The sequence below is a fragment of the Cryptomeria japonica genome, chromosome 3, assembly GCF_030272615.1.
Source record: "Cryptomeria japonica chromosome 3, Sugi_1.0, whole genome shotgun sequence".
NCBI lineage: Eukaryota > Viridiplantae > Streptophyta > Pinopsida > Cupressales > Cupressaceae > Cryptomeria > Cryptomeria japonica.
The window spans coordinates 382722313-382730868 of NC_081407.1; positions in this window are offsets into that span (position 1 = coordinate 382722313).

Here is an 8556-nt window from a genome sequence, read left to right on the forward strand (position 1 = left end):
TGGAGATGTTATTTTTTCAGTTCATTAATCCAGATTGTTGTCTAATCTTTGTAAGGCAGTGAGACTTCCTCAGGGTTGTAGCCCTTCTTGTTTTTGATCAATGAGCTCTAGGCAGTGTGCCTAAATGCATGTGCATTCCCCATTGTAATATTTACACATACTATTGCACAGTATCATCATATTGTGGGTAGGTTCCCACCATGGTTTTTCCCTTAACCGTGTTTTCCACGTCAAAAATCCTCATGTTATGTGTGTTGTTGATGTGGTGTTTATCTTTTCTATTGTTGTTCCTAATCAGATCTGAAGTTTTCATTGATTTGTTTGAGTTTGGCGAAAACTAATTCACCGCCTCTCTCAGTTTTCTTGCGTTGTTGTTTCTCTACTATCAACAATACCCAACATAATTAAACTCTATTTCTTCTCTCTAATTATAAATATTTTGATATATATAGATAATAATCTATATTATGGGAGCTTTAAAGCACCAAAATTAGGTCTCATATAATTACAAGATGCTCAAAATATCTAACAATAAGAAATAAATCAGCCACCAAAATTATCTATGATATGTTGGCAACAATGCAACAAAATGAGAGAGGAGGGGGAGGTGAATCAGTTTTCTCTCAAACTCTACACAACTCAAACACAAATTTAGATCTGATAATAAATAATAAAAGCATAAATCAACACCACATCAATAACACACATAACACCAAGATTTTTGACGTGGAAAACCCGGTTATGGGAAAAAACATGGTGGGAACCTACCCATAATGAGATAATACCCTATTAGGAATAAGTGAAAATATTACAATGGGGAATGCACATGCATGCAGGCACACTGCCTAGAGCTCACTACTTAAATCACAAAACAAGAAGGGCTACAACCCTCAGGAAGGCTCACCACCTTATAGAAACATTCATATTACATTTGAAGGATCATGAACTGATGAAATATCATCTTGTCATGGCTAGTTACAGTTCTGGTTAGACACATATACTCAAACTTTTCTCTTTCACACTTCTTTTCACTTCTCCTCTACTATTGAAAGATCAAATCAATATTCGCACACACAGATACATCTCTCACATGAATACTACATATATTTATACAAATCATCAGTTCCTATATTTCAAGGTCGGCTAAACCCTCAACACAAATTACAAAACAATAACTCACATGCTACAACAATACATGCGGACCAAAACAATGTCAGCTAAGACATAGTCTGGATCCAAACCAATGCCACATGCAAGAAATACTTCCAAGAATTATGCCTCGAACATCCGCAATATGCTACAATCATCATGAATATCGCATAGCATGAAGAACACCACCAGATCAAGAAAATGATCAATAATGTGAACAAAAATCAATGCAGACCATCAACACGAATAGGACCTAATCTAGAAACATCCACAAGCAACTTGAATCACCACAACAACAACGACAACATCACCTCTTACTAGAATCTTCATAATCATTATACCGAACCTAAAGAACACACATTGAACTGATTGTCAAACTGAAAGATTTACTTATGAACCTCCAAATCATGAACCATCTGAATTGAGGACACATATGAACATCTTGAATACTCTGTCAAATCCGCAAATGAAGATATTGCAATTCTGGAGCAATGTGGAGCACAATCCAAAATACTAAATAACACGAACAACTGAATATCAACCATAATACCGAATCTCACAACTCGATCAAATTACCATGCAAACCTCCGAAACTTCTTTTGAATCAACTAGAGATAATTATATCTAAACACATTAAACCACAACAACTCAAGTGCAACATACTGAGCAAACCAACTCATCCAATCTGATTGCAACACTGGAACACTCAGAAGAATATGTTTACATGAATGACAACATAGTATTCCAGCAAACTTCTCAGCAATATCCAACAATCTCCCCCTTTGGCATTGATGGCAACATATGAATGTGAAAAACAATCAGTGCAAAGAAAGAAATCAACAACCAACAATCTCCCATAACTCTCAACAATCTCCCCCTGAGATGAACACAAGATATAGCCGTTTTTCACATGCTTCTCTCCCCCATAGGTTTTTTCACATGCTTCTCTGCCCATTTGACATCAATGAAAAAGGCATATATAAATCATCATTCTCTCACACTACAAGATAGTCTCTCCTCCTTAGATAAACAGACAAATATGAACAATTGAATCACACACTGACTACTCTCCCTGAGTAGCAGCCTTACTCATCACTTTGGATCACAAGATATCTCTGTGAAGTCCACTGGACTGATGCAACTCCATGCATCTTAGTTCTCATTAGGAGGGGAAATCACCCCTAGCTTCTCTCTAAGATACTCAAATGTATCTTTAGGCAAAGGCTTCATGAAGATATTTGCAATTTGTTCCTTTGTAGATACATACTCCAATCTAACTTCCATCTCATTCACCTTCTCTCTGAAGAAATGAAACTTGATTGATATATGCTTAGTCTTAGAATGCAACACCGGATTCTTAAAAATATTAATAGCACATGAATTGTCACAGTATATAGTAGTAGGCTCATAAAAAATAACTCTGATATCCTTCAACATCTACTTCATCCAAATCACCTAAGTACAATTGCTAGCAGCAACAATGTATTTAGCTTCTGCAGTAGACAAAGATATAGTATTTTGCTTCTTACTCATCGATGAAACCAATCTTTTACCCAAGAAAAATGCACCACTACTAGTACCCTTTCTGTCATCCACATCACCTACCCAATCAGCATTAGTAAAAGAACTCAAAGTGAAATAATCATCTCTAGGATACCACAAACCAAAATCAAATATCCCTTTTAAATATCTGAAAATTCTTTTCACGACAACAACATGAGATTCCTTAGGATCAGCTTGAAATCTAGCAACAAGACAAACAACATTCATAATATCTGGTCTAGTTTGAGTCAAATACAACAAACCACCAATCATAGATCTGTATCTAGTTTGATTTTATTTCGAAGAGTCATCATAATTTGTCAACTTACATCTAGTCACCATAGGTGTACCAACAAGCTTTTCATCATCCAAACCAAACTTCTTCAACAATTCCTTCACATACTTAGACTGAGATATGAAAATGCCTTTATCCAACTAAGTAATTTGCAATCCCAAAAAGTTTCATCTCACCAATCATAGACATCTCAAACTCATTCTGCATATCATCAACAAAATTCTTGCACAAACCATCATTTCCACCAAAAAAAATGTCATTAAAAAAAACTTCAATAATTAAGATGTTATCCTTATCAATCTTGAAGTACAAATTACTATAAGCAGTACCTTTATTGAATTCAATATTCATCAAATACTTATCCAATTTGGCATATTGAGCTCTTGGAGCTTGCTTCAATCCATATAGTGGTTTCTTCAATCTACAAACCATGTCTTTTTTATCTATCAATTGAAAAACCATCTGGTTGCTTAATATAAACTTCTTCTTCCAGCTCACCATTAAGAAAGGCTGACTTGGCATCCATATGATACACTTAAAATCTTTGTAAGCAACATAAGCGAGAAATAATCTAATAGCTTCAATAAAAAAAGTAAGCCACAAGAAAATAATCCATGTCAAGAGATATCTATCACCCTTCAAGCTTCTCACTCTAGAAGGACCACAAAAATCAGTATGCACAAGATCTAATATTCCATTAGAAGTATATTGTTTTCTTTTGAAAGAAACTCTTGTCTACTTCCCTAACTAGAATTCCTTACATACTAGACTAATAGGCTTTACAATCTTAGGCAGATCTCTCACAAATTGAGTAGAACTTATCTTAACGATGCAATCAAAATTCACATGACACATCCTTCTATGCCATAACCAACTTTCATCAACCTAAGCAATCAAACAACTTTTACCACCAGCATTCAAGTGAAAGATATTACCTTTAGTCTTTGTACCTAATGCAATATCAATTCTGGAGCTACTCAAGATCTTACATTTTCCATTCTTGAATTTCAAGTCATAACCCTTATCAACCATCTGTTCAACACTCAAAAGGTTATGCTTTAGACCTCGAACATACAAGACATCATCAGTGTTATGCTTACCATCAAGAGAAATAAAGCCTCTACCATGGATTATACCAGGCTTTTCATCACCAAATCTTACTACACAACCATCATACTTCTCCATACTCACAAACTTAATCTTATCACCTGTCATATGATGAGAGCAACCACTATCAATAACCCATTCATCTTTCTCTTCAACTTTAGTAGCTAAAGCTTTCTCTTCAATAATGCAACTAGTAGAATCAACAATCAATGGATCATCTTCCTTGATAGCAATGAACACACACTCATCTCCTGAATTTTCTTTCTTAGACTCATCATTTGTCATACCTTTATCAACAACAAAATAGCACTTCTTTTGATACTTAGACTTATACGGCTTCAATGGCTTCTTGGAAACTCTTTTCGGACACCTTGAGGAAAAATTTCCTATCTTATTGCATGAAAAATATTTAAGAGGTAATTTTCCTTCATACTTACCAGCACCTTTAGGCAATCTTCTGGCAATCAGGGCTTCAAGCTCGTCAAGCTCTCTTTCTTATTCTACAAGCTCTCTCATCTCCTTCTCATATTTGGATACCCTTGTAGAACTTTCCCCCGAAACATATTTCTGCTTCCCAAATACAGTAGCTTTAAATATAGATTCATATTTAGGAGGGGCTTCACCAAATTCGCTCAACTCAAAAGCAACAAGCTTTCCAATCAACATGTCTCTAGTCACATTTGTCATAGTTCAGATCTCCTCAATAGCAACAACCTTATGCTTGTAAGCAGGAGGCAAGGATCTCAACACCTTAGCAACAATCTCAGATTCTTCCAATACTCCACCGACACATCTAATGTTCAACACTAGCTCATTCACTTTCTACATAAAAGAGGTAATGTTTTCATCTTCTCCATCTTCAACATCTCATACTTTCCTTTCAAGCTCTGCAAATTGGTAACTTTCACATGACTGTCACCTTCATACAAAGTGCACTCAACAATGCTTCCTTAGCTCTAATATTGAATTCAGCTTCCTTTATCTCATCCAGAATAGTAGGACCATTCTGAGGAGCATTATACACATTCTTAGTAATCTTCCAATAGTCTTCACCAATGCATCTGAAATGACATTCCATCTGATTCTTCTAGAGAGTGTAATTTGTTCCATCAAATCTTGGACTATCCTTCTTAAAAGAAAATGTTGCCATCTCAGATCTCCCCAAGCAGTCAAGATTCTTCCAGAGGATCTAGCTTTGATACCAATTATTGGCAACAATGCAGCAAACTAAGAGAGGGGGAGTGAATTAGTTTGCTCTCAAACTCTACACAACTAAAACACAAATTTAGATCTGATAATAAATAGTAAAAGCATAAATCAACACCAATCAATAACACACATAACACCAAGATTTTTGATGTGGAAAACCTGGTTAAGGGAAAAACCATGGCGGGAACCTACCCACAATGAGATAATACCCTATTAGGAGTAAGTGAAAATATTACAATGGGGATTGCACATGCATTTAGGCACACTGCCTAGAGCTCACTGCTCAAATAACAAAACAATAAGGGCTACAACCCTGGGGAAGGCTCACTGCCTTATAGAAACATTCAGATTACATCTAGACGATCATGAACTGATGAAATAGCATCTTGTCATGCCTGGTTATAGTTCTAGTTCAGCACATATACTCAAACTCTGCTCTTCCACACTTCTTCACACTTCTCCTCTGCTACTAAAATATCAAATCAATATTCACACACGTAGATACATCTCTCACATGAATATTACATAAATTTATACAATCATCAACCTATATTTCAAGTTCGGCTAAATCCTCATCAGAAATTACAAAACAGTAACCTCACACGCTACAACAATACATGTGGAACAAAACAATATCGGTTAAGACATAGTTTAGACCTAAACCAACACTGCACGCAAGAAATACTTCCAGTAATTAAACCTCGAACATTCACAACACGCTACAATCATCATGAATATCGCATAACATGAAGAACACCACCAGATCAAGATAATGATCAATAATGCGCACAACGATCAATGAAGATCATCAACACAAATAGGACCCAATCTAGAAACATCCACAAGCAACATGGATCACCACACCAACAACTGCAACATCACCTCTTACTAGAATCTTCATCATCATTATACCAAACCTCATGAACACACACTGAACTAACTATCAAACTGAAAGATTCACTTGCGGACTTCCAAATCACGAACCATCTGAATTGAGGTAACATATGAACGTCTCGAGCACTCTGCCAAATTCGCAAACTAAGATATTGCAATTTCGGAGCAATGTGAAGCACAATCCAGAATACTGAATAACATGAACAACTGAATATCAACCATAATACCAAATCTCACAACTTGATCAAATTACCATTCAACCTTTGAAACTTCTGTTGAATCAACTAGAGATAAGTATCTCTAAACCCATTAAACCGCAACAACTCAACTACAACACACTAACCAAACCAACTCATCCAATCTAACTGCAACACTAGAACACTCAAAAGAATATGTTGACATCAATGACAACACATTATTCCAACAAACTTCTTAGCAATATCCAACATGATAAGAATTACATTTATTTTTAATTGTTAAATCATTTCACTATTCGAGATGTTAAGGTAATAGTTGCAACAAATGCATGAAGACAACAAGTGTAACTCTTTCCTTCGATCGATAAGGTGGTCACCTTTTAATTAAATGTAAGAAAATATTTCTATTATTTATTTTAGTCAAAGGAGGGGTTCGAATAAAGGACAATCAAACCCAAACAACCTAAGAACTATATTTAATTATAAATCAAGCTTATTACATAGTAGTTCAATTCAAATAAAAGACAATACACCATACATGAAATCACATATGGACACAATAGTAATTTCACAGGGAAATTTGGGGTTGTAATTCAATTCCAATTTTTGAATGAAAATACATATAAATACTTCATGACTAAAAACTAGTATCTAAATGTTGTGCAATGGAGTGTATAAACAACAAAAATTAGTAAACCTTTATTCATATTCGTCCTTGTAAATTGATAAGGATTTTGAAGAACACACTAAAAAGGTAGATTATAAACTATCAAATAAAGAAACCCAAATAACATACTTGGGTTAAATGCTTCTTTAGAAAACACACACAACATTCACTACTTCAATACAAGTACTATTTCAAGTAGTTTTTCCGATTGTGGTCTCCCTCATCAAAAGCCTTGATTACATTCACTTGAATATTGACATATTACTCACAACACTAAGGTGTGAGAAAATTGATACTACAACATGTTCAAAGTATATTCTCCTTCTCCTATAATATTTGTCCCTATATCAAAGTAACATTGATTTCCCTCAATGACCCTTCCATACTCTTCTTTCTAGATCATCCTCTAACTTTTATCATGAAAATTACCTTTTTTTTCTTTCCTTATTTATTTAACATTTTTTTTTGTAAAGAATCTCTTGTAAATCTTTCCTCCTTCATTTTTCCTAAAAAACAACAAAACCCCCTTTTCAAAAACCTAGTATTCCCAAAATAAAATATTTTATTTTCTCTTAACTATCAATGTTGCTCTCCTATCACAAATGTAGAGGACATAGCTTACTCCTAAAATTATGACATTTGTTTGTTTAACACTTGTTGTGCATGATAAGTTCTTGAGAGATGAAAATTTTAGAATCATGGAAGTCAATACACTTGCCTAGAAAGATCTAAATGATAAAGTCAAGAATATTTTATTTTTTACATTTTTCGTGATGAAAATTGTATTCAATTGAGGATGTTCATCATCATTGTTCTCATTTAAGGAAAAACTATCATTATCATTACTATCAATCACTATAGAGAGGGTCTAGTTGTTTTCCATTTAAATTTTGCACAAAAGATAGTTCATATTCATGTTGTTGAGCAACTTTCCCACATCATAAAGTTGATTTTGCACCTCCTTCATTGTCAAAATATATAGTAAGTTCTATCGACCCAGTTGTTGGAATTGTAAGATCTATCCATTATTAGACAATATTGTAGTATAATGTCCCATAAAACCCTCTTTAAACAACTCCGTGTGGACAAAATTGAACCTATGACCTATGCCTATGATTGTATATAAACCCTAACATGATTTCTTTCTAAACCAACTATATTCACAATCCTTCTTTCTCTCTAATCCACTATAGTTTCTAAACCTCTCGGGATTCTACCACACAACCTAGAATAACCATAAATTGACTTTTATTCATACAACAATTTTCTCTCAATATTTTATACATTATTAGGATTTGAATTTGGGACCTAACATCAATGACTTTCTATCCTTCTAGTCCTTTTTATGAATCAAACCTAAGATAGGTATGATATTATAAATAAAATTGTATATGTTTTTTTATAAAAAAGACAATAGAGAAACAAATGAGATCATAAGAAAAAAAATTATTTCCTTTAATGTCTTAATGAAATTATTTTTACCAATCCCAAATAAT